This window comes from Amblyraja radiata, chromosome 21, assembly GCF_010909765.2.
Source record: "Amblyraja radiata isolate CabotCenter1 chromosome 21, sAmbRad1.1.pri, whole genome shotgun sequence".
NCBI lineage: Eukaryota > Metazoa > Chordata > Chondrichthyes > Rajiformes > Rajidae > Amblyraja > Amblyraja radiata.
The window spans coordinates 31197606-31220964 of NC_045976.1; the positions used below are offsets into that span (position 1 = coordinate 31197606).

At 43.0% G+C, this 23359-nt stretch overlaps 1 pseudogene; it reads right to left on the reverse strand.

Moving 5' to 3' along the window:
* Nucleotides 1–1217: 1217 nt before the first annotated feature.
* The window catches only part of LOC116984992, a 34419-nt pseudogene continuing 12277 nt past the window's right edge, over nucleotides 1218–23359 (reverse strand).

The window sequence follows — 23359 nt, forward strand, 5'->3', positions numbered from 1 at the left end:
ATTCCTTAACCTGATATTAAGAGTGAAAGAACAACTCGTACTTGTTTATTTGAGTTAATGAGCGAGAATTCAGTGCTTAACACGAGTCTGTCTATACACATATACATACACACACACACACACACACACACGGTTAGTAGCATGAGTGACACCAAAATATGTCCTTAGAATGAGCTAATACAAGCTTTAATTATTGAGGTGAACAACTGTTCTTCATTTCTAAACCATGATCAGAAGCAGGGACAAAAGAATGGAAGCAGGTCATGCAACTGAGAGATAAAAATTAGAAATGCAAGTCATTGAACTGACACACAATTCTTTCTCCATCCATTGATATTACCGAGAAATTATAATGTTGAGAATTTTTTCTCATCAAGTTTCCACTATTTGTTTATCTTTCCTGAGTAGGAACCTGGGCAGATCTTCCTTGCAACTGTACCAACCTCAGCACAGTATTCTATACCACATATTATGCCACATATCAAACTAGTTTGCATTGTTTAACTGTACTCATTTTATTTTCATCAAATGGTGTGGAAGCATATTCAAACCGACACCCAATTACTTCTGTGGTTATGTGAACTCTTCCATCAAAAACAAAGAGGGTAACAGGTGCACTGGAACACCACCCACAGGTTATGTTTCTAATAAATGGCTAATGTGGAGTCATTTCTTCTTTACCATCATGTTTAAATCTTAGAACACCCTACCCAACAACTTTGAAATACCTTGCAGCATTCAAGATAATCTTTTGTCACCTGTTTGATAGCACTTAGGGATGACAAGTGCTGGCTTTGCCAGAGACACCATTAACTTAAATCATCAAAGTAAACCCCAAGGTCTTAATCAGTCCAATCAGTCCATCTTAATCAAAATATCCAGCACAAACGGCTACTTAAAAGCACTGTCGTGACAAGGAAAACCAGCCTTGTAGTTCATGTGTTGGGAGACAGCTGGAGCATGAGGACGGAGATACACAGTACAAGAACACACACAAGAAACATATTGCTACAAGCTCCTGCACGATCATCTGTGACCCAGGGTTTCACAGGACTGGAGATTAACTTTCTCAACCACAGCCCTTCCAAGAAGTCCATGATCACCATTTTTAGTCTGTGATTCGAGTTCATCGAACTACATTTGTGTGATTTCAAAGTGCAGTCACTGATCAGGTTTAAAATGGTCCTGGACTAATTTGAAGCAAAATGCAATTTTAAAAAATAATTAATAACAGAAACGTGCTAAATTCCAAGCAGTGCTAGCACTGTACAGCAAGTCAACCAAGTATTCTCTTCTGATCAAAGTAGGCTTCCAGTCTATACAGGGCATAATCCTGAAACAAAAGAGACATCACCTTAGTTCTTCAGAGAGCACAAAGCAGAATCATCTCCAATTTATAAAGTGGGAAGCAAGTGAGTGGGTGAGCCAGTCAAGGGAGGATGCTGTGGTGGAGGGGAGGGACAGTGCAAGGCAGGAGGGCAGGCAAGGATGGGAAAACAAGGTGCAGGAGCAGGCTAAATTGGTCAATTGTTCATCCTCCACGATTCAGTACTATCATGGCTGACAAACTCTTGGCATCAACATCAATTTTCCCCCTTTCCACCTCATCTTCAGTGCAAATGTCGGAATATATTTTAGGTGACAGACATCGTCTCCACCCTATGAGAGAACGAAATCTATCTTCTGTCCAAAATGAGTGGCCGTTATTCAAAATATGCTCATGTTACAGATACCCCCACAAGGGAAGGTAGCCTCTTTCAACATTTGTCAACTATTTCATCGGGGGATATACTGAATGAACTTTCTCTGTACCATCTCCACACCCCATACCTCTCACATAAGGGACCAGGATCCCACCAACCTTCTCAACTGCTTACATATTAACCTTTTCACGTATTCCACTCCCCAAACCATTTACAACAGTTTTCACGTAATAATATTTTGTTTTTTCCAAACTTTCATCCAAAATAGATAACCCCATTTTCCCACAGCAGTCTTCATCTCCCACTTCATCTCCCACTCACTACATCCTTTGTGAGCTGTGCACTCTTCAACTTGCTAACCCACTTTGTCTCATCAGCAAATGCCCGTCATTTCATCCCGATCAAAACTGTAGATTATATATAGTTGCACTAGCTACCGATTGCCAATCCAAAAAAGAACCATTTACTCATGTCGGTTAGCCATTTCACATCCCTTGCCAATGTATAACCCCATTCCTGTCCTCTCTTAACTTATGCACAAGAATGGGAAGACAAAAAAGATGAGGTAGTGTGTAATGAGAGGCAGAAAGATACACAGACACACATAACTCACCATGTAACCAAACTCAATTGTGGAAAGCTTTGCTTGTATAATAGCCCAGAGTGCCCACAGGTAGTGAGAGGCTAGGGCATACCTTAAGAAAGTAATACATAGCATCAGTTAGTTAAAACAGAAAAAAAAACCTTCATTGGCCCAACTTCCCACAATTTCATTCTAAATCTGGCGTTATTACTGACAAACATCTAATCAATCCTGTCTGAAGAAGGGTCTCGACCCAAAACATTGCCTATTTCCTTCACTCCATAGATGCTGCCTCACTCGCTGAGTTTCTCCAGCAATATTGTCAACAATCCATCCCAAAAATCATGCACAGGTCACTGTAAAACAGCACTAGAGGAGTTTTACTACGAGTAATACACAGCTTTAGGTCAGTGTTCTCCAGTCTCCTTAAACGGGTTGGAGAGGTACTTTGGAGCTGAAAGTGGTTGGGAGGGAGGGGAAGCAGTGAGGCAGTGAGACTGTAAACGTAAAGGTGAGATTGTGGCAAGAGGTTGGAGCTGCACTGTAAGTATTCATGGGAGGCAAAAATCACCGAGGCAGATAAGAAATATATTCCAGGAAAGGCCTCACTCTATTTTGTTCAACATGAAATACAAAACAGAGGCTATAACTCTTACTACCCAAGATGTGCTTTAGCATTTTCTGTATTAAAAGGTCAGTGCCCTCTGGGGCTTTCAATCTTGCTACCATGGCTCATGACTCCATTTAGCATGAACATCTACCTCATAAGAAGAGTAAGAGGTCTTCAGGTTTCACATGGAGAGTAGATTAAACAGCATCAGCCAAGTCCACCAATCTTTAGATTCTAGCAGTTACTTGTGCAGAAAAGCACAGTTTAGCTGCCAGCCTCACCATCCTTATATCCCCACTGTTATAAAACCTCTCACTAACTTAACCCCCTGATTATTCCATACAAGTGCCCAACCTGTTGATCTCAATGATCATCTCTTCTTCAATTTTCAACTGATCATCATGCACCGAGTCCCCTTTATTCCCCGAATATTCAGAAAGGTAATGTCTGATGAAGTGAAGCTGAGGAGAAATAAGAGTTTAAAGTTATTTAAGTGAAGTAGACAAATCACATTTGCTGTTAATGGAAGTTGACCATGAATGTTTTTGAGACATGAAGAATTCCTGATGGCAAGATTCTCAGAATCAAGAAACAGCTTCTGAAAGCGTTTCTTTAGAGGCCTAACATTGACTTTTGTGTGACCAATGCCAGATGTTGTGGTAAGAGGAAGAATTTCCCTTCCTTTTTCACCTTGTGTAGATACCCAAAGACCAGCTTGCTGTTGTCAATACCTGCTGCTGTCGGTTGGGATAATTCTCCATATTAGCTTTGAAGAAAGGCCACTGATCATAAGTGTAGTCATACATCCATTCACAGAAGTGATTTCCAATGTCAAAGCCCCTGCGAACAAAGACAAGGCAGAAGGTACACGTTAAGCAGCAGTCCTCCCTTTCCCCCGCGCTCGCCCTCCAACAGGAACCCAGATTCCCATTGCAACCCATAGCCCCATCACTCCTCCCCAACCAGGGAAAGCTAATAGTTAAGCCCCCAAAGAGTGATTGCCATTGAGGGCAGTGGTCAGATCCAACCTAGTTGCATGACCAAAACGATAAATAGCCTGTCCAGAACAAGATTATGTCACCTGCAAATATGGCTTGGCTCTAGCTAATATCGCCAAAACCAGAATGTATTGGTGGTTTCCAGTTCGTACTTATCTGTGGTTTTTGGGGAGGGGGTGGAGGAAATTGGGGAAGGAGGGAGGAGTGTTTCTTGGTCACTTGTCTGAAGTATCCAGCCTGACACCTATCCATATTCTCCAGGGATGCTGCCTGACTCGCTGAGTTACTCCAGCCCTTTGTGTAAATCTTTGGTACCCATGCTCGTGTTGGAGACTTAGCCTAATAGCTCAGAGGTCATTACCTGTAGTTGTAGCTGCTGTACTCAAAATCAATCAGCATCAATTTATCTGTGGATGTTGCGTCTTTGTCCGCCAAATAGAGAATATTACCTTGAAAAGGGGAAACAAGGTAAATCAGAAAAAGCATTCAGCAACATTTCAAGAATCTTCTCCATACTGATTTAGAATAGGCACATGGATTTTGAGGGGTTTCATTTTTTTCTCATCAATGTACCATGTCTCTACCCCTTTCCATAGGGACCACTCCCTTAATTCCTTGGTTCACTCATCCCTTCCAACCCAACCCAAACCACCTCTTTCCAGGTATTTTTCCTTGGAACCGCAGGAGGTGCAACCAGGGATCCATCCAGGTTAGTCAGGGTATTGAGTATAGAAGTTGGAACATTATGTTACCTTTGGGTTCAGTTTTGGTCACCCTACTACAGGAAGGACGTCAGAGCTGGAAAGAGTGAGGAGCAGATTTATGAGAAGGTTACCAGGACTGGGGGCCCGAGCTGAAGGTCGAGCAGGCTAAGACTTTATTCCATGGAGGGCTGGAGACTAAAGGGTGATCTTTTAAAAATATAATACCATGAGGGGAATAAATAGGGTGAATGCACAGAGTCTTTTACCTGGCAGAGGGGAAATCAAGACCAGAGAATATAGATTCAAGGTGAGAGAGGAAAGATTTAATAGGACCCCGAGGATCAGCTTTTTCCACACAGAGGGTGGTGGGTATCTGGAACGAACTGCCAGGGGAGGTAGTTGAGACCAGTACTAGTACAATATTTAAAAGACATTTGAACAGGTACATGGATAGGAAAGGTTGAGGGCTATAGGCCAAACACAGACAGGTGGGATGAACATCTTGGTTGGTTTGGCTGAAGGGCCTAGTTCTGTGCTGTATAACTATGACAAATGGAAGGAGGAATTGAGAGGGCTATCAAGCAGCCTTAGATCTGCGCTTCGATTCTTTGTCTGGATTCTTCCAAATTCAAACAGCTCAAAATTTCATGTTAGCCTTAGGATGTGTCCAGAAGCCTCACCACACTTTTAAAAGCAACCCACTTTCAGGACATCCCTTTATCTGCAAACATCCTACTCCAAGTTCCTGTCTAATACCATCAAGGTTGGCACTGTCCCAATTCAAAATTTTCACTTCTGGACCTCCCCTGACTTTAACTATTATAAAGCCAACAGAACCATGGTCGTTGGTCCCAAAAGACCTCAGTCATTTGCCTTGCATTACTACAGAACAGTAATGTGTTCAGACACACTACTAAGGGAACAATATAGCTCTGAACAATAATTGACCAGAACTAATTGCAAAACATTTGGTTGATACTGCAGCCTGTCACAGCTCAGCTGCTCATTCTGTCAATTAAAAGCCCCCCCGATAGAATACTTATTTATTCTACACCTTTACCTTCCTGTACATCATTATGACAAAAAACCACAGGTGACCATGTGGCTTCAAGAAGCGACCTGAAAGAGGGGGATAAAAAAAAAATCACTAAATTAGCATATGACATTGATTTCTGAGAGTGAGAAAGAACAGGAAAAGATGAAAAAGTATTAACCTCAAGTTTCTGCCAATGACCAACATCCTCCGATTATTGTCTGGTCAAATAATAAAGCAATGATTAAAGTAAAGTTAAATTCTTACTTTAAACTCGCCAACTCTCCTGGCAGGTTGAAAGTCTTCAGTTTATTAAACTTTTTCACATGTGCCTCTCTGACGAATGTCAATTATCTGCTTGAGATACCTTAACAAGAGGAGAGAGATGGTCTTTAATAAAACTACTTAAATGATGAACACAAGACCACTGGCTCACCCCCGATTAAGCCTGCATCAGACAATCTTTTGAAGCAAAAATAAAGATGGACATTTATCCCTTCAAACCTCTGCCATTCAAAATGATCATTCGAAAGGCTCACCCTTCATTTCATTACCTTATTTTCTATTCACCATGCAGGACCCGGTGCAAGGACTAGGCCTCTCCCTCCCCCGGCTCCAGGCCGCTCGGCCCGTTCACCCCACAGCCCCCGCCTCAAATACAACTTCATGACCAACATGGGGGGGGGGGGCAGAAAAAAGGAAGAGGAGGAGCCAGAGGGCTGAGGGAGAGCTGAGAAGGGGAGGAGACAGTAAGGGCTACCAGAAATTGGAGAACCTCCCACATTGCAACACATCACACGTGCTCCGGTTAAACTCGATCTGATATTTCCCCATCCATTTCTGCAGTTGGTCTATATCCCGCTGTATCTTCCGACAGCATTCCATTCCTCACCACCTGCATCTCCATATCACAAACAGCAAGGGTCTCAGCATAGATCCCTGCAGAACTCCATTGGTCACAGAGCTAGAGCCAGAATATCTACCATCCATCACAACCCTCCTATCAATACACCAGCTCTGAATGTATATGACCAAGTCATCATGAAACCCCTACATCTTAACTGCTGGATCAGCCTACCCTGAGGGGCCTTATCAAATCCTAACTAAAATCCACTGCCAACAATCTCCTTCATCACTTTCAATCTCCTTCATCACCTCCTCAATAAAACACTCTATCAAGTTAATAAGACATGACCTGCCACATACAAGCATCTTTCAATCAATGCTCCAATTTGGGTTCTGTAAAGGATAAGGAATTTACACATTTCCAGGTCTAGATCCGGTCATATAAAATGCACAGCAAACGAGTTCTACTATTTTTCCTTGCATTGCGCTTAACAATTTACCAAATCCATTTGGCTTCACGGCAACAGTAGCCCTGTTGGGGTACTTACATTGGCAGTTCAATCTTTCTGGTTTCAGATCGGCTCATTTTTATTTGAACAAAAGGTTTGGAGGGTATGTTTATTTGAACAAAAGATTTGGGTGGTGATGGTGGTAAGAGACCAGCTCATACCCATGTTTAGTAGCAACAAGACAAAGCAAGACTATTCAAAGACAACATTTGTAGGAGTATATTTACAAATAGAACCCTGGTCTAATCCACCCAGATTAGTTGGAAAAGGACAATCCAAGGTTTAGAAGCACAACAGAATTGTGAAGAGGTAAATTAGAAAAGAGGCAGCTAAGAGAATGCCCATTTTGTAATTGCTGTTGCATTGGTCACTATACTCTTTCCCTGTTATTCACTCCACTCAAACTGATGCAGATTCTGGTCAGTCATACCTGTCCATAGTCTCAAACAGCCACTTTGGTTCTTTGTTGAAGGGCATGACCATTCCATGGAATCGAGACATTTTTACTGCTATCTCTGCTGAAATATCTGGAAGTCCCAACTCTTCAGTCAGCAGTCGACGGCTCTAGTCAGACAGATTGAGGATGCCACATTAAATATATGCAACTTTCCAGCCCATCCGTCATAATAAGTGCACAACCTCACTAATATAGGCATCACTCAACTACAAGAAGAAACTTGAGAAATAGGGGGCTAAAAGGTGCAGGAAAATTTTGGTTTCACATGTTCCTAGTTTGGCACCAACTACCATCAGCAGTAGCCAAATGAATTCTGAAGTGTGTAGACACATCCTATCTGCTCAAGTTCAAACAATTGCCTCAAAACTCATTGGCCGGCAGTTCATTCTACAACAAGACAATCATCCCAACCATATTGCTAAAGCAACAGAGGAGTTTTTCAAAGCTAAAAAATGGTCAATTTTTGAGTGGCCGTCAATCACCAGATCTGAACCTAATTGAGCATGCCTTTTATATGCTGAAGAGAAAACTGAAGGGGACTATCCCCCAAAACAAGCATAAGCTAAAGATGGCTGCAATACTGGCCTGGCAGAGCATCACCAGTGAAGACACCCAGCAACTTGTGATGTCCATGCATCGCAGACTTCAAGCAGTCATTGCATGCAAAGGATATGCAATAAAATACTAAACATTGCTACTTTCATTTACATGACACCTGTGTCCCAAACATTATGGTGCCCTGCAATGGGGGAGGGGGACTATGTATAAACACTGCTGTAATTTATACGTGGTGAAACCAAAATGGATAAAAATGAGCTTTGTTAAAATCTGACAATGTGCACTTTAACCACTTGATTTTTTTCTAGTACAAATCTCAAATTGTGGAGTTCAGAGGCAAATAAATAAATGATGAGTCTTTGTCCCAAATATTATGGAGGGCACTGTGACTGAAACAGGTGGAGGATCAGGAATTATTCAGTACCATCCCATCTAAAATATCTATAATAGAATTAAGGTCTGCTGCTCAGCCTTTTGGGCATTATGCTATATTTAGCACACTCCTAAATGCTATAGAATGCTGTGTAACCCAGTTGTACAAGGACATCACTAAAGTGACAATCTTATAGCAACGACACTTTAAAACAGCAGCCATATACTATATACTCCAAGCATTCACTCAAAAAGCACCCAGAACTCAGATGAGCAAATTTAAGGTGGTTTTGATCTGGTACATGTCAGACAGTATCTCTGGAGAACGTGCAACAGTGAAGTTTTATGTCTGAAGAAGGGTCTCGACCCAAACCGTCACCTATCCATGTTCTCCAGCAATGCTGTCTGACCGGCTGAGTTACTCCAGCATGTCGTGTCCTTTTAAGGATAAAGGTTCTGTCTGCATAAAGAATCTGAAGAACTTCCAATCAATGGAGTAAGAACACTAAAATTAATTGGTTTTGCTTCCATTCATAGTGTTGTAAACATTTACATTAAATTGGGAAGAATATGAACAAATATGTCTTTTTGCAAGAATGCACAATGAGATGATACAGGAATGACACTTGTCCACATGCTAAAGAATATTTTAGACATTGCTTCACTATTGCTTAAATATACCATGGAGTTCTTTATCACATCTGGTCTATAAATGCTGCACATATCTAATCTCCCACCAGCTGCACAACATAGAAGTTAGCAAAGGAAACAAACCAGGTCCACCCATACTGAAGCATGGTCTGGACTGACAATAACAAGATCTTAAAATAATTGTGTGAAGGAGATGAGAAATAAGAGGACATGCTACAAAGAGAATGCACAAGTTAATTTCATTTTTGGCCACTTACTATGCCAGCAGGTTCAATACCACCTCCAACTGCCAATTCTAGTCAACAAGCCCAATGCAGTAAACCATTTGCAACCAGTTCAGCAAGGCCTCTGATGAGTAGGGTATCCCCATAGAGGATGAATGACTGTACATGGATGCTGCAAACGGTGCAGGAACAATTTTCAAATTTTAAAAGTAACACAGGAGAGAAATAACTTCATACTGGAATGTATTGCTCCAAACGTCCCCGCGGAAACACTCCATATAATCTTGGTCCCAAGGCACGTTCTGCCAATACAGCAAACATCACGCTCTCCAGTACCAGAGAATCCACACCCTGCGAGGGACAACAAAAATGCCTACTGTCAAAACAGCAAAATTCACATCCATTAGGATGACCACTACTTTCTGGAAATAGCTTTTGAAAACAGGCAGTTTACATTAGATAATAGATTAGCAACTTAAACAGCATCAGGTTAGAAATTATGCAGCATAGAAATAGGTCCTTTGGATGTACATGCCATCGTGCTTACCTATACATTAATCCCATTTACTTGGTCTAAGGTTTATGCACTGATTCCAGTGCTCGCCTAGAAACAAATATGGATATACCTGCCTCCACAACCTTCTCAAATAATAAATTCCAGATTGCATTCATGCTCTTGGGATGATGGGGAGTGGGGGGGGGTAGACATTTTTCTCAGATCCTCCTTATCCAAAAGTTATGTCATCTGGTATTAGATACCTCTGATGTCGGTTGAAATTTCTAATGTTTTCCGACTTGGGACCATCGTAATTTTGTATACCTCCCTCAAGCCTGCGCCTCCCCCCCCCCCCCCCCCCCTCCCCCCCCCTCCTCCCCCAACCCCTTCAGCTTCTTCTACATAGAAAACAAACCTAGTATTTCCAGTTTCTTCTCCTTGCTCCTACATTGTAGTGACTAAAACTGTGCCATATTCCAGATGTGGCCTAATTCATGGGAACCTAATTTATGCAACCTCACTGGCTAATCCAGTCATGTATCCATATGGCATCTTCTACCATATTATGAATCCAGGCTGCCACCTTCAGGAATCTGATTTAGTTTAGAGATACAGCTTGGAAATAGGCCCTTCAGCTCACCGAGTCCACATCGACCAGAGATCACCCTAGTTCTATCCTAAACTAGGGTGATCTCTGACTAGTTCTATCCTAAACATTTACAGAAGCCAATTAACCTACAAACCTGCACGTCTCTGGAATGAGAGAAGAAACCAGAGCACCTGGAGAAAACCCACATGGTCACAGGGAGAACAAACAAACTCCATACAGAGAGCACCCAAAGTCAGGATTGAACCCAAGTCTGTGACACAGAAAGGCAGCAACTTTCTGCACCACCATGCTGCCCTTATACACCAAGGACCCTCTGTTCCTCAGAACTGTCCATCAGTCAAGATGTTTGCCCGACCCTTTAGTCCTCCCAAACGACACCACACTGCAAGATTAAATTCCATCTGCCATTACTCTACCTTTGACTTAAACCAGCATCTGCAGTTCTTTCCTACACATTACCAGCTGATCAATATCATCCTAAAGCCCACAATTACAATCCTCACCAACACCTGTGTCATGTCAAATCAATTTTCACGATTCTACTTTCATAATAATTGAAATGATATAGACAATAAATAAAGGTCCCAATACTAGGGCCTGTGGTACATTACTTCCCACAGGCTTCCATTTCACCCTCTATCATCAAGCTGGCTTTGGATCCAATTTGCCAACTTCCCCTGAATCCCATGTGCTGCAAACATTGGATGAGTTTCCTACATGGACCTTTGTCAAAGACCTAACTGAAGTATATAAACTGCACTGCTCTCATCAATACATTGTTGACTCTTCAAACAAAAGAAAACAAGTGGTTAAACGGGATGTCGCACTAAAATGACACTGCATTCCTGCCTTTCCAAATACAGTAATTACAATGTTTTCAGTCATTTCATTCGGACTCAATAAATAGTCCATGAATTATTTGGTTTATCCCTATTCCTTTGCTTGAATAAGGGCACCACATCAACTTTCTTCTAATCATGTTATTTCACCCATGGGCAGCAAAATTAAACACATCAGGGTCCCAGCCATCTCCTCCCTTTCATAGTAACTTTGCCCATTTTAAGCTTGCAAAAGGCATGCAAATAGCATCTTCATGCATAAAATGCTCCAGAATTCCAATATTATCCTCCCAAAATCTCTCCAAATAGAATATCCTTCTCTTTAGGGAATAGAAATAAATATTATTTTAAAACTACACTTTCATCATCTGTGAGCACATATTGCATTTTTGGATCCAAATGGCACTTACTTGTTACCCCCAACCCTTCATACATCTCAAATGCTTTTGGATTTTCCTTTTTGATTTGCACCAGTGGTACTTTGGTAACTCACATTTCACTGCACCAATTGGTGCATGTGACAATAAATGTCCTTTGCCCCTTGTCTATAGATTTCTTCATTTGAACAATATGTAGCTCAAGATGGGCAATAAAAGTGTTTTACTTCACCATCCTAGTGTACATTCCCAGGACATGTATAACATCTCTAATGGGCACTACTCTTGCCAAGATCCCTAATTAGATACAAAGTAAAACTCTCCAGACATCAAACATGGCCAGGATGTCATAGGTTAGATACAAATCTAAATATATTCCCTTTCTGCACATTTTGCTTAATGTATGTGGCTACATGAATGGCCAAATTTAAAAATGGGAAATGTACATCAGAAAATGACCCAAGTTTAATTTGGAAACTAGAGATATCATTAGCTAGTAAACAAAACTCCAATCATATTCTTATCACAGTAGTGAGCAATTAATGCAGGATGCCTGCATTGATAAAGCAGGATCAGTTAGCTGCAGAACCATTAGAACATGCATCAAGAGGAGCCATTATTTTAGTTGGGGACTGGGTAACATGGGATATGGCTTGAAAGTAAAATGAGGGAAGTAGGACCAGGTGTGTATTGGGCCTCTGGTGTGATAAACATATCCACAGGCTTTTCACACTAGAGAAGCAAGAAAGAGATGGGAGTTTTAGGCCAGGAATATAGGCAGAGCAAAGAATTGTCCATCTTAGAACTAAAAGTAGAATAAAATATACATGACTAAAAGGTATTAAGTGGGTCCATTGTTTGGTGCTATTCACAAGAGTGTTTTCACATGACTTGAAATCACAAGCACACAAAATTATGTTGCGATTCCCAAACTCTAATATTGCTTAATGAGAAACCAAGTAGTAAAATGAAGCTGATAACTCAGGACCATAAAAATACTTCAGCATACATGTGGCTTGCAAAGTTTTCATACCCCTTGAACTTTTCCACATTTTGTCACGTTACAACCACAAATGTAAATGTATTTTAATGGGATTTATGTGATAGACCAACACAAAGTGGTGCATAATTGTGAAGTGGAAGGAAAATGATACATGGTTTTCAAATTTTTTACAAATAAAAAACTGAAAAGTGTGGCGTGCAAAAGTATTCAGCCCCCCTGAGTCAATACTTTGTAGAACCACCTTTCGCTGCAATTACAGCTGCAAGTCTTTTGGGGTATGTCTCTATCAGCTTGCACATCTAGAGACTGAAATGTTTGCCCATTCTTCTTTGCAAAATAGCTCAATGCTCAGTCAGATTGGATGGAGAGCGTCTGTGAACAACAATTTTCAAGTCTTGCCAGAGATTCTCAATTGGATTTAGGTCTGGACTTTGACTGGGCCATTCTAACACATGAATATGCTTTGATCTAAACCATTCCATTGTAGCTCTGGCTGTATGTTTAGGGTCGTTGTCCTGCTGGTAGGTGAACCTCCGCCCCAGTCCTCAAGTCTTTTGCAGACTCTAACAGGTTTTCTTCCAAGATTGCCCTGTATTTGGCTCCATCCATCTTCCCATCAACTCATAATAATAATAATAATAAATTTTATTTAATGGGCGCCTTTCAGACATCTCAAGGACACCTTACATAGATAATCGGAATAAAAACATATAATCGGAATAAAATAAGTAATAAAGACATCACAGAGACACAAATTAAAAAACATAGTTCAATCCAAAAACAGAAAATCAAAAACACAATGTGAAGAGAGAGCAGCGGCAGCCAAAGCGCGCCAGCGTCCACTCTCTCTTCACGGCAGCCATCTAGGACACAGACTTACAGGATTACAATTAGACAAAAAAATCATCCCCCCACAGTGGATAGAACTGTGGGGGAAGGCACAATGTCCTGTCCCCACCCCAAGTTCACCCCAAAGTCAGGCCTAGTGAGGCCACCGCAAGAGCCAGTGGAGGCCGATGTCCCTTAAGAGAGAGCTCTAAGGGCTAGTGGAGTATTGATAGGGGACGATCAGCCATGATCACAATGAATGGCGGTGCTGGCTCGAAGGGCCGAATGGCCTCCTCGTGCACCTATTTTCTATGTTTCTATGTACAGAGGAGGGAGACCGGGCACCAGTTCTATAGAAGGCGGAGATCATCTTTCTTGGGCAGAAGGACCATGACAACCCTCCACCAAGACAGGGGTGGAGAAGTCTCCCCGGTCATCAGGCTCTCCCTCAGGACCATGGTGTAGTCCTTCCCCAGGATCCCCCAGAATGTGTGGGGAACTCTGCTGTCAGGCCATCCAGGCCAGATTTCAAATTCAGAAACAGGAATTAAGTGGGTTTGTGGTGCCACACAACAAAACTAAGGGTTTCTCCTCAGTGTGGAGACAAGATAACAGCTCTAAGGATTCTGCTGTCTCTCTTATATTACTAGAGGATTTGTTTTACCTTGATATATAACATTATGAGAGGCATAGACAGGGTAGACATTCAGAACCTTTTCCCCCAGGGTGGAAATGTCCAACACTAGGGGATATAGCTATAAGTAGAAAAGGGAAAGTTTATTGGAGAGTAGACCAACTGGCACCCGTTGGGTCCCTGTCACATGGGAGGAGGCCTGGTCCCTCAACGCAACCCGTTCCCCAGTAACCCGTAGCCCCCACGAGAGGCGTAGTTCCCCAATTCAACCCGTTGCCAAACGTAAAATTCCAGCATTCCCTGCCTCCCCCCAGCACTGGACTTAAAAAATATTTGCAATTGCACTTCCCCAATTGCAATACCAATTCACCCTCCTGTCTATCCAGGAGCTGGAGTAAGTGTTGTGTGATGGCAACATTGTTGCAAAACACATAGAATTCAACAAGAACGTCCCCCCACAACAGAATCAAAATTTTCCACTGTGGGGAAAGGCAACAAAAAGTTAAGTCCTCTTCCTCTGTGAAACACCCGAGGTCGGGGCCTATTTGTGGCCTCCGCAGCCAGTCCGATGTTTTCAGGCCCTCTTTGCCGGAAAGCTGGAACACCGGCGTCGGGTAAACATTCCTCAGGGGCTTGGAAAATGTCTGGAGCGGCCGCTCCCTCCCCAGAGACTGCGGCACCCGTAGTCCTCAGGCTGCGTTGGCTGGAGCTCCGACTCTGGCGATCTCGGATGTTATAAATCCAGCGCCACCCGCAGCCACAGCTCCTCCATGTTGGAGTCGGCGGTCACCGCACTCCGGAGCTTACCGCTCGGCGACCCAGTAAGGCATCGCCCGCTCCGTGTTGGTATCCCAGCGCTGTCCTGACAGGAAACGCTGCTCCAGTTTTGATGGTAGGCCGCGAGGAAGGGGCGAAGAAACAGCTCGTAGGGAAGCTGCCTCTACGACCAGGTAGGGGACTAAGAAATAAAGTTTCCCCCTTCCCCTCCCCCCCACCCACCACATAAAAGACCTCCAACTAACATTTGTTTTTTGACAGGACTAAAAATAAAAATAAAAAAGGGTGAAAGGACGGACTGCAGGGAGAAGAAACTTGATAGGAACCACCACGGGAAAAAGCAGAGTAAGCTTATGCAAAAAAATTTGCGCTGCCTTATACTGTTTTGGCGTAGCACCTGAGATCACAGACAAACAAACAAGTCGACACTTTTAGTAGTATATAGTTGTGCGGGATCATGCATATCGATCATGTACAGGCAGGTCAGTTAAATTTGGCATTATCTTTGGCACAAACATTGCCAAATGCGTGCAGTCCCCTGCCATTGGTTATAGATTGAATTTGGAAGCAGCGCTATTGGCCTGGACTTACCAGCGATTATTTCAACGGCTGATTTAATGTGATAATGGCTGATCATCCCCAATCAGTACCTCGTTCATGCCTTCTCCCCATATCCCCTGACTCCGCTATCTTTAAGAGCCCTATCTAGCTCTCTCTTGAAAGCATCCAGAGAACCTGCCTCCACCACCCTCAGGCAGAAAATTGCACAAACTCACCACTCTCTGTGAGAAAATGAGTTTCCTCGTCTCCGTTCTAAATGGCCTACTCATTATTCTCCTTATACTCCTTATTCTCAACCCTGGTTCTGGACTCCCCCAACATCGGGGAACATGTTTCCTGCCTCTAGTGTGTCCAAGCCCTTAACAATCTTATAAGTTTCAAGCGTTTTGGATTGGTACCAAGTACCAAGTCACATGAGCAGTCACATGGGTCCCAATTCTTCTGTTTCCTGCAGTTCTGCTCCCTTTCCCCTCCCCCGAGGTGGAACAAGGATAGTCCCCCGGGTCCTCAACATTCACCCGACCAGCCTCCACATCCAACAGATCATTTTCTGACATTTCCGCTACATGATATTGGGGGTAGGGTGTTGACGTGGATAGAAAATTGTTTGGCAGAAAGGAAGCAAAGAGTAGGAATAAACGGGTCCTTTTCAGAATGGCAGGCAGTGGCGAGTGGAGTGCCGCAACGCTCGGTGTTGGGGCCCCAACTGTTTACCCTTTATATTAATGATTTGGAAGAGCGAATTAGGAGCAGCACTAGCAAGTTTGCGGATGACACAAAGCTGGGTGGCAGTGTGAACTGTGAAGAGGATATTAGGAGGTTGCAGGGTGACCTGGACAGGTTGTGTGAGTGGGCAGATGCGAGGCAGATGCAGTTTAATATAGATCAATGTGAGGTTATCCACTTTGGCGGCAAAAACAAGGGGACAGATTATTATCTCAATGGGGTTAGGTTAGGTATGTGGGAGGTACAGCGATACCTGGGTGTCCTTGTACACCAGTCACTGAAAGTTGGCGTGCAGTTACAGCAGTCAGTGAAGAAAGCCAGTATACGAGTAAAGAGGTTCTTCTGCAGTTGTATAGGTCTCTGGTAAGACCACATCTGGAGTATTGTGTACAGTTTTGGTCTCCTAATTTGAGGAAGAACATACTTGTGATTGAGGCAGTGCAGCGTAGGTTCTCGAGATTGATCCCTGGGATGGCGGGACTGTCATATGAGGAAAGTTTGAAAAGACTAGGCATTTCAGTGAACACACACTCTGCTGCCACATACTGCTGAATCTCCAGGTTTTCAAGAGTTAGATGGGGTGGGAGATTGCAACCTTCACGTGGTCTACACTGCATCGACGAATGCAATCAACCTGGCGTGCACAAACAGAAGATCAAACAGAACCAGTCATCTTACAACTTTCGGCTGTGAACGCCATACACAAGAAGAAGAAGAAGTTAGATTTAGCTCTTAGGACTCAGGGAATCAAGGGACATGGGGAAAAAGCCGGAACGGGGTACTGATTTTGGATGATCAGCCATGATCATATTGAATGGCAATGCTGGCTCGAAGGACCAAATGGCCTACACATACACGTATTTTCTATATTTCTATGTTTCTATGTTGTTGACCATTTAATTCCCCATTCTATTCTCATACCAACCTCGCTGTCCTTGGCCTCACCTATGCCTGAGTGAGACCACATACAAAATTGAAGAATAGTATATCTTTGAAGAGAGATTGAGGAAAATTAGACCCTCTGGTGTTTAGAAAAGATTGCAGGTGGTCTGAGTGAGACTTACAGGATTCGGAGAGGGTCTGATGGGTGGATAATGAGAGGCTGTTTTGTTTGTCTGGAGAGCCTGGTACTGGGGTGGATTATTAGAATACACAGAATGTTACTGTTAGTTTGGGATGTGCGAGGAAACTAGTGCAGGCAGAGGAAACCCACATGATCACAGGGAGAATGTCAAAACTCCACACAGACTGCAGCTGAGGTCAGGATAAAATGCAGGTCTCTGGCGGTGTGTGGACTGTGCTGCCCACTATCATATTCAGGGGGTGTCTCAGTAAATGAAGTTGTCGGAATATTGTAAAAACCCAACTCTTCAGTGAAGCTCCTTTGGACGGAACCTCCTGGTCATCGCTGCTCTGACTCTAAACTCTCACCTAAATGATTGGCCCTTTATCATCTGTCCTCATACATTATCAACAAAGTCACAATATAATCTCAAAAGTTGCACTATCATTTGGCAGCAAAACCCAGTTTTATCAGCCATGTCATAGCACAAGATGGAAGTGAACACAGCTCAGATATTAGAGACAAAAAACAACACGTCAGGTCTCAAATTGAGTTACACTGAACATGATATGCAAATCACCTCTCCTTCCACAATCTGAGATCCATCTTGTTTTTATTAAACCAGTTCATGCTTTAAAAAGTGCTATTGTTATCATAAAACTTCTGCAATGGAAAAGTGTTGTAAAGGTACTAAAACAAACACACTTGGAAAATTTACATTAAACTAATTAAAGTCACTGCCAATTCCATGGGTCACTCTCCCTCTTTTCTGCCCTCCAACCAACATTATGCACAATCTCCCCCTTGTGATGTTGTGTGGCCTGCTGTGTATTTCCAAACTTTTAATTCTGTAATTCCAGCGTCTGCAATATTTTCCTTCCAGTGAAGGAACAATCTTGCATGTTTTTTCTAAACAAACTCTCCGGGACCAAATAAAAAGCTGCTGGAAAAACACAACAGGTCAGGCAGCATCTGTGGGGGCAAAGGTAGAGTGAATGTTTTGGGTTTCACGCCTGCACCAGCACTCCAGGACATGGTTAAAGCCTTCCTCTGGTCAGCATTATGAGTGCTTTAGTCTTTAGTGCTGATAAAACCACTGGTGACATCCAGAGGACAAACACAGGACACATTCCCTTCATCTTCAGACTGGCATCTTCACCCCTCCAATCAACAGCCATTCCTTGACCTTCCTTCCAACCACCCTGTTTCCAAACTTCCTTTCCTCTCCAAAATCTTCACCATGTATTGGCCCATAAATTGGACCCCACAATAAAGCTGGACAAATCCAGTCCAGCCATTGACCAGACAACCAGGCTGCTCCCAATCATCAGGTGTTGTCCACAGTGCGGGCAAGTGTCACTTCCCCTCCAATACTCGACTTGCCCACGCTCAGTGTCGGTTTTCACCAAGATCACTCGGCTCTGAACCGCATCACAGCCTTGGTCCAATCACGGAGCAAAGAGCTGCATTCTGGAGGTGAGGCCAGAGTGAGGCTCCTTGAAAACAAGGCAGCATTTGACTGAGTGCAGCATCGAGGGGACCTGGTCATTCTGACACAAGGATCGTCAAGGGGAGAATACGTCAATTGTTGGATTCATTCCCCACATAAAGTAGGATGGCTGTGGTTCAAAATCCCTGCCCCAGGACATCACTGCAGGAGTTCCTTAGGGCAGTGTCCCAGATACAACCCTCATCAGATGATTCATCAATGACGTTCCATCCATCAGAAGGTCAGAAGTGGGGATGTTCCCTGATGATTGCACAATATTCAGTTCCATTCACAACTCTTCACAAATGAAGCAGTTCATCCAGACTATTTTCCCAGGGTGGAATGTCAAAGACTGGAGGGCATAGCATTAAAGTGAGCAAGGCATAATTTCAATCAGATTTGTGAGGCAGTCATTTATGTAGAGTGGTGGGTGCCTGAAATGCTCTACCAGGGGTGGTGGAGGCAGATACAATAGTGGGATATCAGAGGCTTTTAGATAGGCAGATCGATATACAGTGAAAGGAAGGATATATACCTTGTGGAGATGGAGGAGATTTGTATATCTTGGCATCATGTTGTCCATGGATGTTGTGGGTTGAAAGGACTTTTCTGGTGCTCAACTGGTCTCTGTTCTATGTTAATTAATCCTGCAGATGTGAGGTCAGATCCGAGGCTGGTTATAACTCAGCAAGTGATTAACCTATCACATGGTAAACTCTTCCGATCATCTACAAGTTGTGAGATCAGGAGCATTGTAGGATCACTCTGCTTTCCTGGATGAGTGCAGGTCCAACACTCTGGAATGCATTCAGGATATTGCAGCCCAGTTCAGTTGCAGCCCACTCCCCACCCTGAAGAATCCCTCTCTCCACCACAGGCAACCCATGGCTATTGTGTGTGCCATCCGCAAAATGGATTCAATGGAGTAAATGATGAGAAGCTGTTCACAGAGACTGATCACAGAGACTACAGGAGAACAATGTGGAAATCTGGGACCTTCACGAACTTCTCAATGCGTGGAAATTATTGTTTAATGAATCAGAGGTGCGGTGATGAAGTGATTTCCCTCAGCGGGTGTCTCCCAGCTGGCTGAGGTGATGAGGTAGCAAATGCTGCAGCACATCGCTTCGTGAATTCCAGTTACTGAGCTCTCTGTCAGGGAGCAGGAGCACGGACTAGAGGATGGACATCTGAGATCATTGGCAAACGGGGCAGAGGGGACAGGAGGAATCAGTTTTGTTCAGGAAGTTGTCATGATCTGAAACTCACGGACTGAAAGGCTGGTGGAAGCAGAGTAAAAAATAACTTTCAAAGGATTTGGCCGAATGTGTGAAGGAACAATTTCCAGTAGTTTGGGGAAAGAGCAGGAGAATTGTGCTAAAGGGATCACACGATCAAAGAGATGGCACAGATTGGATGGGGCAGGACTGCTCTCCAGCTGGTGTGAGGATGGTTCAGTTGCCTGAAAACAGCTGGGAAGACACTCCCTGAATCTGGAGGTACTGGTTTTCAAACTAGAGATGACCGGGTGAATCTGAATGACACAGAGGGTGCTTGTGAAGCTGAGAGGAAGCGGTGAGGGTTAATCACAACAGGTTCTGTCTGGAAGGTGTGTAAGTAGAAGGGGGTGACTTGGGATAGGGGAGACAGAGAACGAAACATCATCATAGCTGTGGAATACAATTCACTGCGTTTGCTGCTCATGTTAAATACCGAGCATGTCAGACAGTATCTGTGGTGGGAGGAAGCAAGAGTTGACGATGCCACACCAATGTTTACTGTGGCACATGGGCTCATGGGGCTGGTGGAGGTGACATTGACAGAGAGTTGTCTAAAGGACAGAAACCAGAGTTAAGAATAAACTATCCTAGGATGGCAGAACGTTACGTGGGAAGCCATAAAATCAGCAGTGGCCTTCAGCTTTTTACAAAATTTATTGAAGCCTTGGATTTAAAGACAGAGTGTATATTGTTTACTTATGGTGCAAGGGTGGGAGAGAGGGTGAGATGTGAAGAGATGCAAAGAGAATGCAAGTGGTAGAGAAAGGTGAAGCAAGTGGGCAATATGGTGGCAGGTGTTGTTAAAGGTAATGTTATTCTTGTGGTGAAATGTTGTTAATGTACATGTCAAAGTTCAAATATTTCTGGACTGTTATTGTTTTCAAACACTTTATGATAAAAACATACCGTGGGTAAATTTTATGTTGAAATATTGTCGGCTCAAACAGCAAAGTATTGGTTAGTGAAGTCAAAAGCAATGCTGATGGTGAAAAATGTGCTGACACAGAATTGTGTTTACCACTGGCAAGGTGTGAAGGGCAGAGCAGTAACTGATACATCTCCCAGCAACAGGTTTTGGCAACAAATCCCAGTTTTATCATCCATACTCATATCACTATATGGAAATGACCACAGCTCAGAGAGAAAAACGTCACATCTGGTCTCAGAAGTGAGTTACACTGAAGCAGGATATGCAAATTCCCTGGACTTCAACAATCTGAAATCTATCTTGGTTTTGTTAAACCAGTTCAGCTTCTGAAGAGTGCTACAGTTTTCATGTAAGTTCTAAAATTGAACAGTGTTGTAATGATAGCTAAAGCAAATACAGCTTGGAAAAAAATACTAATATTAGTCACTTCCATGGGTCTCTCTCCCTCTCTCCTGCCCTCCACCCAACATTCTCTATAATCAAAAACTTGTTAAGTTACTACAGCTTTCCAGTTCGAATTAATATTTACTCCAGTGTGAACTCTGTCTTCCCCCCTGGTGATGCTGTGTGCCCTGCTCTGTATTTCCAAAATGTTAATTTTATATTTCCAGCATCTGCAATATTTTCCTTTCAGCACAGCACCAACATTGTAACAGGGTTGTGTTTACCACTGGCAAGGTGTGAAAGGCAGAGCACTAACTGAGACAGTGGTGTTGTGTTGGAAGTTGACGGACAGCCTGGGTCAGAACAACTGCATTAAATCGATCAGCAACGCACTAATGAAGGATGCCCTTGAAACAAGTAAATGAAGCTGTCGGAATGTTGTAAAAACTCAACTTTTCAGTGAAGTTCCTTTGGATGGAACTTGCTGGTCATCGCTGCTCTGACAACTGTGTGACTCTAAACTTTCACTAATATCTCCCTTTAACAAATGTCCTCAGAAGTCACCAGGAAACACACAGGAATATCTCAAAACTTTGCACCTGCACATCTCCCAGCAACAGGTTTTGGCAACAAATCCCAGTTTTATCATCCATACGGATATCACGAGTTGGAAATGACCACAGCTCAGGTGTTAGAGAGAAAAACATCATATCTGGTCTGAGAACTGAGTTACACTGAAGCAGGATATGCAAATCCCCTGGACTTCAACAATCTGAAATCTATCTTGGTTTTGTTAAACCAATTCAGCTTCTGAAGAGTGCTACAGTTTTCATGTAATTTCTACAATTGAACAGTGTTGTAATGATAGCTAAAGCAAATACAGCTTGGAAAAAATACTTTCAACTAATTTCAGTCACCTCCACTTCCATGGGTCTCTCTCTCTCTCTCCTGCCCTCTACCCAACAATCTCTACAATCAAAAATTTGTTAATTCACTACAGCTTTCCAGTTCCAATGGGTATTTACTCCAGTGTGAACTCTGTCTTCCCCCCTGGTGATGCTGTGTGCCCTGCTCTGTATTTCCAAAATGTTAATCCTGTATTTCCAGCATCTGCAATATTTTCCTTCCAGCACAGCACCAACATTGCTCGATTTACTGAACAACCTCTCCAGGAGCAAAGACAAGCTGCTGGAGAACCCAGGAGGTCAGACAGCCTCTGTGGGGGCAAAGGTATAGACAATGTCTGAAGAAGGTTCTCGACCCGAAACATCTCCCATTCCTTCTCTCCAGAGATGCTGCCTGTCCCACTGAGTTACTCCAGCATTTTGTGTCTACTTTCGATTTAAACCAGCATCTGAGTTGTTTCCTACACATTCAATGTCTCGGGTTTCACCTCAATCAGGTTCACTCTCAGGGAAAACAAGCCAGACCACTGCTGAGTTCCTCCAGCATTGTTGTCTACCTTCGATTTTCCAGCATCTGCAGTTCCTTCTTAAACAACAGACTATCCAGTCTCCTCATATCTGTCATGCTCTGACCCAAGCAACGTCCTGGAGAATCGTCTCTGCTCCCTCTCACCTTTTCTACAATGTGGTGACCAAAACCAGTGCATGGTGCTCCAGCTGTGGTCTAACTGATGTTTTCTGCAGCTGTACCGTAAAGCTACACGGGGCTCAGTACCTCGGTTGTGGGGTGTAAATGCCATTTGCTCGCTCTCTCGGTTCCATCACTTTGCTGATGATCAAAGTGGACTGTATTGTATTGTATTGTATTGTATTGTATTGTATTGTATTCAAATTTATTGTCATTGTCTCAATTAGAGACAACGAAATGAATTTTCCTTACAGGCAGTATCATAAAAATAAATAAATAATAAATAATAAAACATATTAAAAATAAAATTGAATTAAAAAAAGAATAATAGTCGCGTCCTCCCCAGGAAGCGACCGAAGGACGGTATCCCCCTTACCGTGCCCTCTTCCCCCACATAAAGACATTTAAAAAAACATAAAAAACACACTTTAACATAACTAAAAAAACAAAAAATCAAAAAGATACCGGGCTGAAGGTGGAGGCTGCTGGCACCAGCGCCACCGGAAGTACAACATTGGCTGTT